The 17,028-nt window shown below is 37.2% G+C and overlaps 1 protein-coding gene across 2 annotated transcripts in view; it reads left to right on the forward strand.

Moving 5' to 3' along the window:
* Nucleotides 1-17,028, forward strand: part of CSMD3 (CUB and Sushi multiple domains 3) — a 1,186,187-nt gene that overhangs the window by 987,778 nt on the left and 181,381 nt on the right. The gene's annotated exons all lie outside the window — the stretch shown is intronic.

Consider the following 17,028-nt stretch of genomic DNA (forward strand, 5'->3'; position numbering starts at 1 on the left):
TTTTGAAGATCAATCTAACTGATATGTGTAAAGAACTTGGCACATATCCTTACATATAGTAAGGGTTCAATGAATGATAACAGGTTAATATTATGCCATTTGGTTTTTTAAAAATATAACATTTGTTCATTTAGTAAATAAATGAATATATCAGATACTCTATTTTCTAAATTTCTAGCAGTAGCAAATTCTCTCCCTTTAATTGGGCATTTCTAATGGACTTTGGTCCAGGAAAATAAACCTCAGAACATGGTAGGATTCTATCTATTGTAAGCGTAAGTGATCTTGGAATTCCCTCTGTTATGAATATGTACAAACATGACTCCCAGCAAGGTGAGTCTAGAGCCCAAGTTAAAAAGATTTTAGTGATAACTTTTTGGAAAAACTGAGAAACTCCTTAAAAGTGTTGTTTAATGATGTACCCCCCCCCCCCATTCTGTCATCCTAAAATGGATGGAAATTCTGTGAAGTAAAGAGGCCTTAGGCAGTGGAACTTTGAGAATTCAGGGGTTCAGGGTGCTTTGCCTGCAGAAAAGATGTGGCATATGTAGGAGGCAATATGCAGAGTGTGGTTAAAAAATTCAGTAAAGGGAAGAATTTGAATCCAGGCTTAATGCTGGATTCGATGTGAAAGTCCCAGATATAAAGCAGAAAGAAACAGAGCTGCTCTGGTTGAGATGGGACTTAGGTGGATCAGGAACCGTGTCCACATTATTAGCCCTCTTAGCTCCAGAGCTGTTCTCGAAACAGAGAAAACTGCTTGCTTTAATAATTTCGTAAAATTAATAACTCTCAGCAAAAACTAGATGACAGTAAGATTTTGATCAGTTGAGTTTTATCCTATTTTTATTCTCCCTGCCTTCAAAAGACCATATTTTTCCATAAATATATGACAATAAAAATAAGATGGGGGTCAGAGATTTTCAACATTAAAAGAGACTTCAGTGACATATCCACCAAATGAAATCTATAAATTTTGTTTGGATCCTGATTTGATCAAAGCAACTGTAAGAGTAGTTTGTTTTGTTTTGTTTTTTCTTTTTTTTCCCCCCTTTGGAGAAAATTTGGGAAATGGGATCAAGAAATTGTTATTACATGCTAGAAAAAGATTGTTGCTAGTTTTGTTAGATATGTTAGTCACATTGTTATTATTTTTTATAACTGTTAACAATAAATACTGCAGCATTTATAGAAAAGGATGTGGTATTGGGAGTTGTTTTAAAGTATTCTCAGTGTGGGAATACAGGGAAGGGGATAAGACAAAGCAAATGAAACAAAATTGGCAAATGTTGATAAGTGTTGAAAGTAGAAGATGGGTTCACAGGTGTTTATTTTACTATTCTCTCTGCTTCATGTATGTTTGGAACTTTTCATAATAAAAAACAATCCCACAAACCTATGTTATAGTCCCTGTGAGAATATCTTCCTGACCTAAATCTGTCTGGCAGAGTTGGGATTTGGCAGGTATATTCTGCCAAATGTGTAGAAAAATATCTTAAGGATAATTAAAAACACTCATGCAAATTGAAATTGAGGTAAAAGGAGGTGTTAATAAAATATTGCAACACTGTAAACTTTTAATTTTGCTTTTCTGTTTTAATTCTTTTAAATATACAATAGAATTTCTTATTGTGTTTTTCTAGATTTCATTGCTTTTTTTATTTAATTTTATTTATTTATTTATTTTTAAATTTTCTTTTTAACATCTTTATTGGAGTTTAATTGCTTTACAGTGGTGTGTTACTTTCTCCTTTATAACAAAGTGAATCAGTTATAGATATACATATGTCCCCATACCTCTTCCCTCTTGCATCTCCTTCACTCCACCCTCCCTATCCCACCCCTCTAGATGGTCACAAAGCACCGAGCTGATCTCCCTGTGCTATGCAGCTGCTTCCCACTAGCTATCTATTTTATGTTTGGTAGTGTATATACGTCCATGCCACTCTCTCACTTTGTCACAGCTTACCCTTCCCCCTCCCCATATCCTCAAGTCCATTCTCTAGTAGGTCTGTGTCTTTATTCCCGTCTTGCCCCTAGGTTCTTCATGACCATTTTTTTTTTTTCTTCTTAGATTCGATATATATATGTTAGCATACGGTATTTGTTTTTCTCTTTCTGACTTACTTCACTCCGTATGACAGACTCTAGGTCCATCCACCTCACTACAAATAACTCAATTTCGTTTCTTTTTATGGCTGAGTAATATTCCATTGTATATATGTGCCACATCTTCTTTATCCATTCATCTGTCGATGGACACTTAGGTTGCTTCCATGTCCTGGCTATTGTAAATAGAGCTGCAATGAACACTGTGGTACATGACTCTTTTTGAATTATAGTTTTCTCAGGGTATATGCCCAGTAGGGGGACTGCTGGGTCATATGGTAGCTCTATTTTTAGTTTTTTAAGGAACCTCCATACTGTTCTCCACAGTGGCTGTATCAATTTACATTCCCACCAACAGTGCAAGAGGGTTCCCTTTTCTCCACACCCTCTCCAGCATTTATTGTTTGTAGATTTTTGGATGATGGCCATTCTGAGCGGTGTGAGATGATATCTCCTTGTAGTTTTGACTTGCATTTCTCTAATGATTAATGATGTTGAGCATTCTTTCGTGTGTTTGTTGGCAATCTGTATATCTTCTTTGGAGAAATATCCATTTCGGTCTTCTGCCCATTTTTCAGTTGGATTGTTTGTTTTTTTTGATATTGAGCTGCATGAGTTGCTTGTAAATTTTGGAGATTAATCCTTTGTCAGTTGCTTCATTTCCAAATATTTTCTGCCATTCTGAGGGTTGTCTTTTCGTATTGTTTATGGTCTCTTTTGCTGTGCAAAAGCTTTTAAGTTTCATTAGGTCCCATTCATTTATTTTTGTTTTTATTTCCATTTCTCTAGGAGGTGGGTCAAAAAGGATCTTGCTGTGATTTATGTCATAGAGTGTTCTGCCTATGTTTTCCTCTAAGAGTTTGATAGTGTCTGGCCTTACATTTAGGTCTTTAATCCATTTTGAGTTTATTTTTGTTTATGGTGTTAGGGAGTGTTCTAATTTCACACTTTTACATGTACCTGTCCAGTTTTCCCAGCACCACTTATTGAAGAGGCTGTCTTTTCTCCACTGTATATTTTTGCCTCCTTTTTCAAAGATAAGGTGACCATATGTGCGTGGGTTTATCTCTGGGCTTTCTCTCCTGTTCCATTGATCTATATTTCTGTTTTTGTGCCAGTACCATACTGTCTTGATTACCGTAGCTTTGTGGTATTGTCTGAAGTCAGGGAGCCTGATTCTTTCAGCTCCATTTTTCTTTCTCAAGATTGCTTTGGCTATTCGGGGTCTTTTGTGTGTCCATACATATTATGAAATTTTTTGTTCTTATTCTGTGAAAAATGCCAGTGGTAGTTTGATAGGGATTGCATTGAATCTGTAGATTGCTTTGGGTAGTAGAGTCATTTTCACAATGTTGATTCTTCCAATCCAAGAACATGGTATATCTCTCCGTCTATTTGTATCATATTTAATTTCTTTCATCAGTGTCTTATAATTTTCTGCATACAGGTCTTTTGTCTCCTTAGGTAGGTTTATTCGTAAATATTTTATTCTTTTTGTTGCAATGGTAAATGGGAATGTTTTCTTAATTTCACTTTCAGATTTTTCATCATTAGTGTATAGGAATGCTAGAGATTTCTGTGGATTAATTTTTTATCCTGCTACTTTACCGAATTCATTGATTAGCTCTAGTAGTTTTCTGGTGGCTTCTATAGGATTCTCTATGTATAGTATCATGTCATCTGCAAACAGTGACAGCTTTACTTCTTCTTTACCAATTTGGATTCCTTTTATTTCTTTTTCTTCTCTGATTGCTGTGGCTAAATCTTCCAAAACTATGTTGAATAATAGTGGTGAGAGGGGGCAACCTTGTCTTGTTCCTGATCTTAGTGGAAATGGTTTCAGTTTTTCACCTTTGAGGGCGATATTGGCTGTGGGTTTGTCATATATGGCCTTTATTATTTTGGGGAAAGTTCCCTCTATGCCTACTTTCTGGAGGGTTTTTAATCATAAATGGGTGTTGAATTTTGTTGAAAGGTTTCTCTGCATCTGTTGAGATGATCATATAGTTTTTCTGCTTCAGTTTGTTAATATGGTGTATCACATTGATTGATATGCGTGTATTGAAGAATCCTTGCATTCCTGGGATAAACCCCACTTGATCATGGGGTATGATCCTTTTAATGTGCTGTTGGATTCTGTTTGCTAGTATTTTGTTGAGGATTTTTGCATCTATGTTCATCAGTGATATTGGCCTGTAGTTTTCTTTCCTTGTGACGTCTTTGTCTGGGTTTGGTATCAGGGTGATGGTGGCCTCGTAGAATGAGTATGGGAGTGTTCCTCCCTCTGCTATATTTTGGAAGAGTTTGAGATGGATAGGTGCCAGTGCTTCTCTAAATGTTTGATAAAATTCGCCTGTGAAGCCATCTGGTCCCGGGCTTTTATTTGTTGGAAGATTTTTAATCAGTTTCAATTTCAGTGCTTGTGATTGTTCTGTTCATATTTTCTATTTCTTCCTGGTTCACTCTCGGAAGGTTGCGCATTTCTAAGAATTTGTCCGTTTTTTCCACGTTTTCCGTTTTATTGGCATAGAGTTGCTTGTAGTAATCTCTCATGACCCTTTGTATTTCTGCAGTGTCAGTTGTTACTTCTCCTTTTTCATTTCTAATTCTATTGATTTGAGTCTACTCTCTTTTTTTCTTGATGAGTCTGGCTAATGGTTTATCAATTTTGTTTATCTTCTCAAAGAACAAGCTTTTAGTTTTATTGATCTTTGCTATAGTTTCCTTCATTTCTTTTTCATTTATTTCTGATCTGATCTTTATGATTTCTTTCCTTCTGCTAACTTTGTGGCTTTTTTGTTCTCCTTTCTCTAATTGCTTTAGGTTTAAGGTTAGGTTGTTTATTTGAGATGTTTCTTGTTTCTTAAGATAGGATTGTATTGCTATAAACTTCCCTCTTAGAACTGCTTGTGCTGCCTCCCATAGGTTTTGGGTGGTCGTGTTTTCATTGTCGTTTGTTTCTAGGTATTTTTTGATTTCCTCTTTGATTTCTTCATTGGTCTCTTGGTTATTAAGTAGTGTATTGTTTAGCCTCCATGTGTTTGTATTTTTTACAGATTTTTTCCTGTAATTGATATCTAGTCTCATAGCATTGTGGTTGGAAAAGATACTTGATATTATTTCAATTTTCTTCAATTTACCAAGGCTTGATTTGTGACCCAAGATATGATCTATCCTGGAGAAAGTTCCATGAGCACTTGAGAAGAATGTGTATTCTGTTGGTTTTGGATGGAATGTCCTATAAATATCAATTAAGTCCATCCTGTTTAATGTATCATTTAAAGCTTGTGTTTCCTTTCTTATTTTCATTTTGGATGATCCGTCCACTGGTGAAAGTGGGGTGTTACAGTCCCCTACTATGATTGTGTTACTGTCGATTTCCCCTTTTATGGCTATTAGTATTTGCCTTATGTATTGAGGTGCTCCTATGTTGGGTGCATAAATATTTACAATTGTTATATCTTTTTCTTGGATTGACCCCTTGATCATTATGTAGCGTCGTCCTTCTTTGTCTCTTGTTATAGTCTTTATTTTAAAGCCTATTTTGTCTGATATGATTATTGGTACTCCAGCTTTCTTTTGATTTCCATTTGCATGGAATATCTTTTTCCATCCTCTCACTTTCAGTCTGTATGTGTCCCTAGGTCTGAAGTGGGTCTCTTGTAGACAGCATATATACGGGTCTTGTTTTTGTATCCATTCAGCCAGTCTATGTCTTTTGGTTGGAGCATTTAATCCATTTACGTTTAAGGTAATTATCGATAAGTATGTTCCTATTCCCATTTTCTTAATTGTTTTGGGTTTGTTATTGGAGGTGTTTTCCTTCTCTTGTGTTTCCTGCCTAGAGAAGTTCCTTTAGCATTTGTTGTAAAGCTGGTTTGGTGGTGCTGAATTCTCTTAGCTTTTGCTTCTCTGTAAAACTTTTAATTTCTCCATCAAATCTGAATGAGATCCTTGCTGGGTAGAGTAATCTTGCTTGTAGATTTTTTCTCCTTCATCACTTTAAATGTGTCCTGCCACTCCCTTCTGGCTTCCAGAGTTTCTGCTGAAAAATCAGCTGTTAACCTTATGGGGATTCCCTTGTGTGTTATTTGTTGGTTTTCCCTTGCTGCTTTTAATATTTGTTCTTTGTATTTAATTTTTGATAGTTTGATTAATATGTGTCTTGGTGTGTTTTTCCTTGGGTTTATCCTGTATGGGACTCTCTGTGCTTCCTGGACTTGATTAACTATTTCCTTTCCCATATTAGGGAAGTTTTCAACTATAATCTCTTCAAATATTTTCTCAGTCCCTTTCTTTTTCTCTTCTTCTTCTGGGACCCCTATAATTCGAATGTTGGTGCATTTAATGTTGTCCCAGAGGTCTCTGAGACTGTCCTCAATTCTTTTCATTCTTTTTTCTTTGTTCAGCTCTGCAGTAGTTATTTCCGCTATTTTATCTTCCAGTTCACTGATCCGTTCTTCTGCCTCAGTTATTCTGCTACTGATCCCTTCTAGAGAATTTTTAATTTCATTTATTGTGTTGTTCATCACTGTTTGTTTGCTCTTTTGTTCTTCTAGGTCCTTGTTAAACATTTCTTGTATTTTCTCTATTCTATTTCCAAGATTTTGGATCATCTTTGCTATCATTTTTCTGAATTCTTTTTTAGGTATACTCCCTATTTCCTCTTCATTTGTTAGGTCTGGTGCATTTTTTCCTTGCTCCTTCATCTGCTGTGGGTTTTTCTGTCTTCTCATTTTGCTTAACTTACCGTGTTTGAGGTCTCCTTTTCGCAGGCTGCAGGTTTGTAGTTTCCGTTGTTTTTGGTGTCTGTCCCCAGTGGCTAAGGTTGGTTCAGCGGGTTGTGTAGGGTTCCTGGTGGAGGGGACTAGTGCCTGTGTTCTGGTGGATGAGGCTGGATCTTGTCTTTCTGGTGGGCAGGCCCATGTCTGGTTGTGTGTTTTGGGGTGTTTGTGGCCTTATTATGATTTTAGGCAACATCTCTGCTAATGGATGGGGTTGTGTTCCTGCCTTGCGAGTTGTTTGGCATAGGGTGTTCAGCACTGTACCTTGCTGGTCGTTGAGTGAAGCTGGGTCTTGGGGTTGAGATGGAGATCTCTGGGAGATTTTCACCATTTGATATTACGTGGAGCTGGGAGGTCTCTTGTGGACCAGTGTCCTGAACTTGGCTCTCCCACCTCAGAGGCACAGCCCTGACGCCTGGCTGGAGTACCAAGAGCCGTTCATCCACACGGTTCAGAATAAAAGGGAGAAAAAATAGAAAGAAAGAAAGAAATAAAATAAAATAAAATAAAATAAAGTAATTAAAATAAAAAATAAAAATAATTATTAAGAAAAAAATTTTTTAAAGTAATAATAAAAAAAAAAAATGGACAGACAGTACCCTAGGACAAATGGTAAAAGCAAAGCTATACAGAGAAAATCACACACAGGAGCATACACATACACACTCACAGAAAGAGAAAAAGGGAAAAATATATGTATATCTTTGCTCTCAAAGTCCACCTCCTCAATTTGGGATGATTCATTGTCTATTCAGGTATTCCACAGATGTAGGGTACATCAAGTTGATTGTGGAGATTTAATCCTCTGCTCCTGAGGCTGCTGGGAGAAATTTCCCTTTCTCTTCTTTGTTTGCACAGCTCCCAGGGTTCAGGTTTGGATTTGGACCCGCCTCTGCGTGTAGGTCGCCTGAGGGTGTCTGTTCTTTGCTCACACAGGACGGGGTTAAAGGAGCAGCTGCTTCGGGGGCTCGGGGGCTCTGGCTCACTCAGGCTGCAGCGAGGGAGGGGTATGGATGTGGGGTGAGCCTGCGTCGGCAGAGGCCGACGTGACGTTGCAGCAGCCTGAGGCGCATCATGCGTTCTCCCGGGGAAGTTGTCCCTGGATCACGGGACCCTGGCAGTGGCAGGCTGCACAGACTCCCTGGAGGGGCAGTGTGGAGAGTGACCTGTGCTCACACACAGGCTTCTTGGTGGTGGCAGCAGCAGCCTTAGCATCTCACGCCCGTCTCTGGGGTCCGCGCTGATAGCCGCGGCTTGCGCCCGCCTCTGGAGCTCATTTAGGCGGCGCTCTGAATCCCCTCTCCTCGCACACCAGGAAACAAAGAGGGAAGAAAAAGTCTCTTGCCCGTTCGGCAGCTCCAGACCTTTTCGCGGACTCCCTCCTGGCTAGCTGTGGCGCACTAGCCCCGTTCAGGCTGTGTTCACGCCGCCAACCCCAGTCCTCTCCCTGCGATTCCGACTGAAGCCCGAGCCTCAGCTCCCAGCCCTGCCCGCCCCGGCGGGTGAGCAGACAAGCCTCTCCGGCTGGTGAGTGCTGGTCCACTCTGATCCTCTGTGCGGGAATCTCTCCGCTTTGCCCTCTGCACCCCTGTGGCTGCCCCCTCCTCCGTGGCTCCGAAGCTTCCCCCCTCCGCCACCTACAGTCTCTGCCCACGAAGGGCCTTCCTAGTGTGTGGAAACCTTTCCTCCTTCACGGCTCCCTCCCACTGGTGCAGGTCCCGTCCCTATTCTTTTGTCTCTGTTTTTTCTTTTTTCTTTTGCCCTACCCAGGTACATGGGGAGTTTCTTGCCTTTTGGGAGGTCTGAGGTCTTCTGCCAGCGTTCAGTAGGTGTTCTGTAGGAGGTGTTCCACATGTAGATGTATTTCTGATGTATCCGTGGGGAGGAAGGTGATCTCCGCGTCTTACTCTTCTGCCATCTTGAAGCTCCTCCCCTCTCATTGCTTTTTAAACACCAAATTAATTTTCAGTTATTGGGAAATGTTACAACTGCCAAATTGCAGATAAGCTACTGGCTTGCAGTTGAATGGATATTTGCTCCCGGAACAATTAAATAAAATTGAACTATCTTTGCTACAAGTGGGGTTTTTTTTGTTTTTTTTGTTTTTTTTTTTTTTACAATGCCTATATATTTAAAATATGTCAAATAGGCAGTTTTGAATTTTTGGTAGTAAGCAAATTGTCACATTATAGATAGAAAGCCAGCTTTAGAGAAGCCTGAAAGTAGTTATTACGGATTTATTCAGTAAGGCTAGTTTATGGATTGACAAGAGTATCACACAAGACATTACTATAGGAAAATAAATTAGGATTTCATGTACTGTTATGAGTTCAAAGTAGGACTAGATTTCTGCAGCTTGTAACTTACTGGATAATTGGGTGCCATGGTCAGAACAATGAATTTTTATTAAGTAACATCTTTTATTTCCTAATTATTACAAAATAGCAATAATAAAATTTTGTTATATTTATTTTCAGAGCCAGAATGATTTCATTGTTTTCTGTGAGCTGCTAACCTAGAATTTAGAGATTGTTTGCTCTAGGGCAAAATTGGCCCAGCATCCAGGATGGAGCCAAGCTTCCGTGTAGATATTGTATCAATAGTAGCCCCTAGATAATTGATATATGATTCACTTGGCTCACCTTAACTAAAATGCTGTATTAGTATAACACACCTCATTGTGAGTTCATAGTTTAATAGTATTGTACTATAATAATAACCATGAGTATTTGGAATCTCCCTGATACGTAAAAATGTAACACTTCCCAAAATACTGGTGAAGCTCTCACTTATTACATCAATTAATGCAACTTCTACCAAACTTTTCTAGTGCTAGATGGTGTTCTAAAAATAAGTAACACACTGATTTTATTTGGGACTGATTTTAAAAGTTTTGCTTTTTAGAACTTTTGAAAGTAAATTGTCATATATTTAACTTACATCTATATATATTTTTCATAAAATTGAAGGTTTTTTAAAAGTTTTTTTATTGTGCTAAAAGTCATACAATATAAAACATAACTATTTTAACCATATTTAACGGCAGAGTTCAGTGGCACTAAGTACATTCACATTGTTGTGCAACTCGAAGTTTTAATTGGATACCTTGTAATCATCTTTAAGGGACAGAGCCTTTAACATCATGAGGTATCCAAGTGGTAGTATAATGATCCCAAAATGCAACCTTGAAGCTATTTACACAAGTAGTTTCACAGCCAGAGCATACAGAGAGCAAAGAGTTCTGTACAGGTTATTAATTGTAAAAGGAAGCCTTTTGCATGCATGGACATTTCTACGCTATTGTTTTGAAATACTCATATGAGATGAAAATATGAGGCAAAATTCATATAAAGCTAGACAAACTTTTGATAGATTATGTCACCAACAGTTATTTTTTATGCTTTTGCACATAATCAAGTCCAGTTGTAAACACATCCTTGATTTGAATCTTCTTTATTTCTGTTCTGTTGGTAGTGTGGGTGCACATGTGTGTGCCCTTCTGTGCCGTGTTGGTGAATAAAATGCAAGCTGAACAACAGAGGTGACTTGTTAAAAAATTTGTAATGGAGCGACCAACAAGCTGAGTGCCTAGTATTATCAGAATGAACTCTAGAATACAAAAGAATGTGTAGATTTTGTGAAAGGAGTACCAGGCATGTTGAGAATCAAGCTGAGATCTAATAGGAATTTGTATGTGTCTATTCCTTTTTATGCCCAGCCTCCCTTCTGTGTGAAACTATTTCTTTTGTGATGGAGTTTCAATGCCTTTGCAATAGAGCAGCATGGACTTCAGGTGAAGGGAGTAAACAAAACAAAAGATGAATGCTCTCTCACCTTGTAGCCCTTTTCTTAGACCTTATAGAAAGCTGCTAATTACATTTTCATATTTCATCCAAAAGGATAGAATGTAAAATCAAGTAGTTAGAGAAGTACATAGCCATTTTGAATTCAAAAGACAAATGAACCCTGGTTTAAATAGCTGTAATACTCTTCTAACCCAATCAGTTCTATCATTTGTTCTAAATATGCATGTATAGAAAGCAGAGAATTAGAAAAGATATGCTATTTAACATCAAAGTTCAATTAAATTTTGCCTATCAATAAACATTTGGGTTCAATTAGTAGCATATATATTTACAAAACTGAGTTATTAGTAACTAATATTTATTACTATGTTTCAGATACTGTTCAAAGTGTTTTACAAGTATCAATTTATGTAATAGTCACATCAATCCTGTGAGCTTAGGTACTTGTATTATCCCTATTTTACAGATGTGGATATTGAGGCACAGAAAGGTGAAGTGACTTTCTCATGTGGCTTATCCTAGGTTCAATCCTTGAGAGTCTGATTCCAGAACCGGAATCCTTCACTCTTCAGTAGACAGTTGTTAGGGCATTTCAGACCCATAGATTGACTATTTGAAAATATTTGTCCTCTAAATCTGCTCAGCTGCAGATGCTGACAGTCTTTAAGCTGCTTTATCCATTCTGTCATGGAGCTAACAAATCTTGTCATTGCAGTACCTTGACATCATAATCAATAAGGTACTACCCATCTGACTACTAGAGCTACTGCTGCCCAGAAAGACCTACTGGGCCTTCCTCCACCAGGTTAGAACCCTCTTGCATCAAAGCAAGTTTGAATCAGACCTGAATTTACCACAGCCTCTTAGACATCTTAACTCTTCACCACCTGTCCCAGAAGTGGTTAGATCAGTTCCCTTAGTCATGGCCCAGTCTGATTCTGAGTTTTTTCCTCCCTACACTAGCATGCCATTGGGATACTCTGTGAATTAGTCCCTTCTGAGAGGAAAACAAATTTGACAAAACAAAATTGAAACCCTTCTTTTTTTGCATAAACTAAATTTTTATTTTTTAATTCAATAACTCCTATCCTGATCACTGAATAACAGTAACCACATCCACGTTTGTTTTATTATCCTCATTTAAAGTTAATTAATTGCCAAATCAGTGAGTCTCTGTACAGTGTTATTTTTTTTTTAACATCTTTATTGGAGTATAATTGCTTTACAATGGTGTGTTAGTTTCTGCTTTATAACAAAGTGAATCAGTTATACATATACATATGTTCCCATATCTCTTCCCTCTTGCATCTCCCTCCCTCCCACCCTCCCTATCCCACCCTTCTAGGTGGTCACAAGGCACCTACCTAACTGATCTCCCTGTGTTATGCGGCTGCTTCCCACTAGCTATCTATTTTACATCTGGTAGTGTATATATGTCCATGCCACTCTCTCACTTTGTCCCAGCTTACCCTTCCCCCTCCCCGTGTCCTCAAGTCCATTCCCTAGTAGGTCTGCGTCTTTATTCTCATCTTGCCCCTAGGTTCTTCATGACCTTTTTTTTTTTCTTTTTCTTTTTAGATTCCATATATATGTGTTAGCATACAGTATTTGTTTTTCTCTTTCTGACTTACTTCAGTCTGTATAACAGACTCTAGGTCCATTCACCTCACTACAGATAACTCAATTTCATTTCTTTTTATGGCTGAGTAATATTCCATTGTATATATGTGCCACATCTTCTTTATCCATTCATCTGTCGATGGACACTTAGGTTGCTTCCATGTCCTGGCTATTGTAAATAGAGCTGCAGTGAACACTGTGGTACATGACTCTTTTGAATTATGGTTTTCTCAGGGTAGATGCCCAGTAGTGGGATTGCTGGGTCGTATGGTAGTTCTATTTTTAGTTTTTTAAGGAACCTCCATACTGTTCTCCACAGTGGCTGTATCAATTTACATGCCCACCAACAGTGCAAGAGGGTTCCCTTTTCTCCACACCCTCTCCAGCATTTATTGTTTGTAGATTTTTGGATGATGGCCGTTCTGAGCGGTGTGAGATGATATCTCATTGTAGTTTTGATTTGCATTTCTCTAATGATTAATGATGTTGAGCATTCTTTCATGTGTTTGTTGGCAATCTGTATATCTTCTTTGGAGAAATGTCTATTTAGGTCTTCTGCCCATTTTTCGATTGGGTTGTTTGTTTTTGTGATATTGAGCTGCATGAGCTGCTTGTAAATTTTGGAGATTAATCCTTTGTCAGTTGCTTCATTTGCAAATATTTTCTCCCATTCTGAGGGCTGTCTTTTCGTCTTGTTTATGGTCTCTTTTGCTGTGCAAAAGCTTTTAAGTTTCATTGGGTCCCATGTGTTTATTTTTGTTTTTATTTCCATTTCTCTAGGAGGTGGATCAAAAAGGACCTTGCTGTGATTTCTGTCATAGAGTGTTCTGCCTATGTTTTCCTCTAAGAGTTTGATAGTGTATGGCCTTACATTTAGGTCTTTAATCCATTTTGAGTTTATTTTTGTGTATGGTGTTAGGGAGTGTTCTAATTTCATTCTTTTACATGTAGCTGTCCAGTTTTCCCAGCACCACTTATTGAAGAGGCTGTCTGTACAGTGTTATTTTGATGGCACAAAAATTAAATGTAACATCCAAAATTCCTGACTTGCTTAGGCAGTGGTGGAACATTTCAGCAATATTCCAGAGTAGAGTTTAGTGGAAAAGGGAGCTTTAACTTCTTTGTTCTGTTGATTCATATTTTAAACAAATGCACACTCCTCTGGGTACTACACTATTTAGTGTGTTTTGTCATACCCTAAGCACCCACTGTACTGTTTTCCACAATGATATTTTCAGAGAGACTGTTGGTCTGCACAGAGTATTCTCACAGTTAACTCCTAGTGCTTAGGAGTTTCTTTCTTCCATCCCTGGCCTCCATTATTTATTGACTTACATTTGAAATGGCTAAATTAAGCAGAATGGACAAAGTCTTAGGACTTAAATAAACATGATTAAAGGAGAAAGGGTTTGAAAGTGCTTGGTGTAGAACAGGAAACAAAAGCTCTTTGAAAGTTAAGTTTGGTGAATACTTAAACCATGCTGACCTTCTCAGTAAATGGAACCCTGCCTCTTTGTCTTGGTTGAACATGATAAGTGTAACAATTAAATGTCAAGTAAACCTTGGTTCATATGCAAAGAAGAGTAGATAGACACAATGCCTGGTTTCATTCTGAATTTATTTGCTCATGGGAGAGCAAATTTTAAAGTTGGGGTAAATATCCTAACCAATATAATCTAACTTAGAGGTTTCCTCTATTTAAGTGATTTAGCAGACTATTTAAGTGATTCTTAAAAATCTAAATTATGGATTCCTTTAAAATGCAGTCTGGGTCTCCCCCCAAATGTTGCCCATTAGAAGTTGTTGGTAGAGGACTTGCTTTGAAGAATGGATTAAACGATTAGCATACCAATGATCTGTATGGAAAGATGTGCCCAAAGTACCATTGTTGGTTTATAATTAATTTAATTGCCTAATCTAACATCTTATCATACATAGAATAAAGGTAAGCTGCCACCTAAATGACCACAAATATAATTAATGGGGCCTAAGAGCAGGGGCCCTTTCTGTATTAGTCACTTTTTAACCCCAACATTTAGCTCAGTTCCTGGTACCTCATAGAATCAACAAATATTAGTTGAATTTATAAACTGTACTGTAGGATAAAATATATGGGAAATAAGAGGCTTGGAAGTAGTTTCAGGTTTAATAATAGATTATTTGCATTGGCTTGTTTGTAGAGATTTTTACATGTTTATTTCTACCTTACTAAACTTCCCTTTCTTCCTATATCTAGCTTGCAGTGATACATATAACATTATAAAAATGGATTTTTAACGAAAGAGTTAGAGACATTATTCTTAACATCTATTATGCTTAAAGAAGGAGAAACTTCCTTAAAATGGTGTCTCATTTAAGAAACAGCTTAGTGTTTATAACCTACTCTAATAGCTTGAGAGCAAAGTGCTTTTAATATCGACATGCAAATCTCCAGAGAAAGAAAAAGAAGAGCTTGGAGCTGAGATGCAAAGAATTCTGTACCTCTGTTGGAAACTAAGAAAAAGAAGAGGGTTGCTAATCATTCCAGAAAGCATGGTCAGCCCAGACCTCAGGGGTTAATTGTAGCCTTAGGAAAAAAAAAATGGTGGTCCAGCTATTAGGTTGAGGTACTAGTTTCTAGATCAGTGTTAAAAGGTATTTTTTTTTTAAGAAGGCATAATCATGGCTCCCATACAAATATAAAATAAACATGTGTTAAAATTTTTATTTAACTCATTAATTAATGAGGGACCCTGTAAGATGTTACAATGCTTCAAGAAAGAATTCAAAGAACCAAATATAGATTGATGGATGGATGGATGGATGGATGGATGGATGGATGGATAGATAGACAGACATATGGAATACTGAAATGAATTTACAAACAGATATAAAATAGTTCTGCCCATTGGATAATAATAATCCTTTACATTGCACCACAGCCCCCATAAACACAGGGGACCCAGAATGATGTACTAGACAATGTCTTGCTTACCAGAAAACAACATCCAACTAGTTACCTTTTGGTTCACCTTAAAATCTTTACATTTTTGTTTCCTACTTTAGTCTCAACTATGCAAAGGGTGTGGTTGGCTATTCAGAACGTTTTAGAAGCAAAGGACGTACTGTTATCTGAACATAAGAAAACTAAGTAAATTTAGACATTTAGAGGCAGAAAGAGGAAGCAAACGCCGGAGTAACCATTTAATTCTTGAGATTCTGACTGAGAAGGGGAGATTTGGTTCAGAATTGTAACATATCTGTTTAGTAAGACAATAGTTAACCTGATAATGTGTAGGAAATCAGATCACTATGCAAGTGTTCTTGATTCTTCATACTACAAAACACTTATTCAACATGTACTTTAAAATTTCATCTTTCGTATAATGATTCAGTACCCTCTCAGAGATTTTTCCTAATAAAAGCTATTTTTAACTTAAAATTTCCATTGGCCATATTATGGCAGAGTAAGGTTGCAGTTGAAGAGAAATAGCATACCGATTCCTTAATAAGGGAAGATTCAGCACTCAACTCCCTCACCCCCTACTCTTCTCAATTCTCCCCAATCTCATCACAGAATTACTACAATAAATTACAAGCTAACATCACTCAAAAGGGAGTGCCCTACAGTTTTCTTTACTTAATATGATGCAAATATATGGTGTTACTGGCTATATTGTTAAAAGTTATAGTCTCAACATACCCAATTTACAGGTGACACAAAACTCTGGTCTATCTGTAGAGAAGTAATATTTAAGAACAAGAAGCCTACAAACAAGAAGAAAAGAGGGAGTATTTTTTTTCCTTTTTCCTTAGAAAAAGATCTTGGATCACTGTGTATATTGGTTGTTTTAGCTGTTGTCTGTAAATATAGTGGTTTGCTTGGAAATTGGACATGTTTCCTAATGGAACATTTGAGATATTTAGGAAGACAGAGATAAAGGATGTTGAATTTTGGCACTTTTCCCTAATGACTTCCCAGAAAGATACAGAGAAAGAATGTTATCTATCAAGAGTCTTGTTGCACAGCGTACTTGGTTTAGCAAAGTTCTTGTGATTAGTCTACTTTGATTTTGGGGGGGATGAGGGGGCACTTAGAAAGGCAATGGCAACATCTGCATTTTAATAGAAACTTTAAAAGACACATTTGAAAACAGATCATCCAATCACCAATCTAAACAAATGCACAGGTAGAAAACAAAAACTTTCTTAATATTTTTAGGAGTATTTTTGAAATAACTTGGGATTTGGTAGACCATCAAATATGGATATTTTAAAAAGGTCGAACTGGAAATTTTTCATATGACTTATAAACCATTAAAATAATTGACTTACATGTATGTGATTTGATAGAAACATAAATTTGTTTCCATGACGTCTTGTTTTAAGGAGGATCATTTATGAAAGTCAGCCCTCTAAGGTTCAGGAATTATTCAAAGTAACAACACTCTGCGTTTGTTTTCTTTTACCCCACAAAGAACTGGACTGAGATCAACAGCTTATTTTAGCAGGCCAAAAAAAATACGTGTAGCTTTGTTTACAGTATTATGTGTGTGGCTTCAAATGCAAAACTCAGCATGTTTCAAATGAACAAGCCTGTCTTCATGTGACCACCATAGGATGACCATAACCTCGATTTAAGGGGTAAAATATGAAGAACTTTAAAAATACATATATATTTGTGCAATGTATAGTTCAATGACAGTAATATAATGTTGAATTTATAAAAG

This window comes from Balaenoptera borealis (genome assembly GCF_965194805.1).
Source record: "Balaenoptera borealis genome assembly, chromosome: 17".
In the NCBI taxonomy this organism is placed as follows: domain Eukaryota; kingdom Metazoa; phylum Chordata; class Mammalia; order Artiodactyla; family Balaenopteridae; genus Balaenoptera; species Balaenoptera borealis.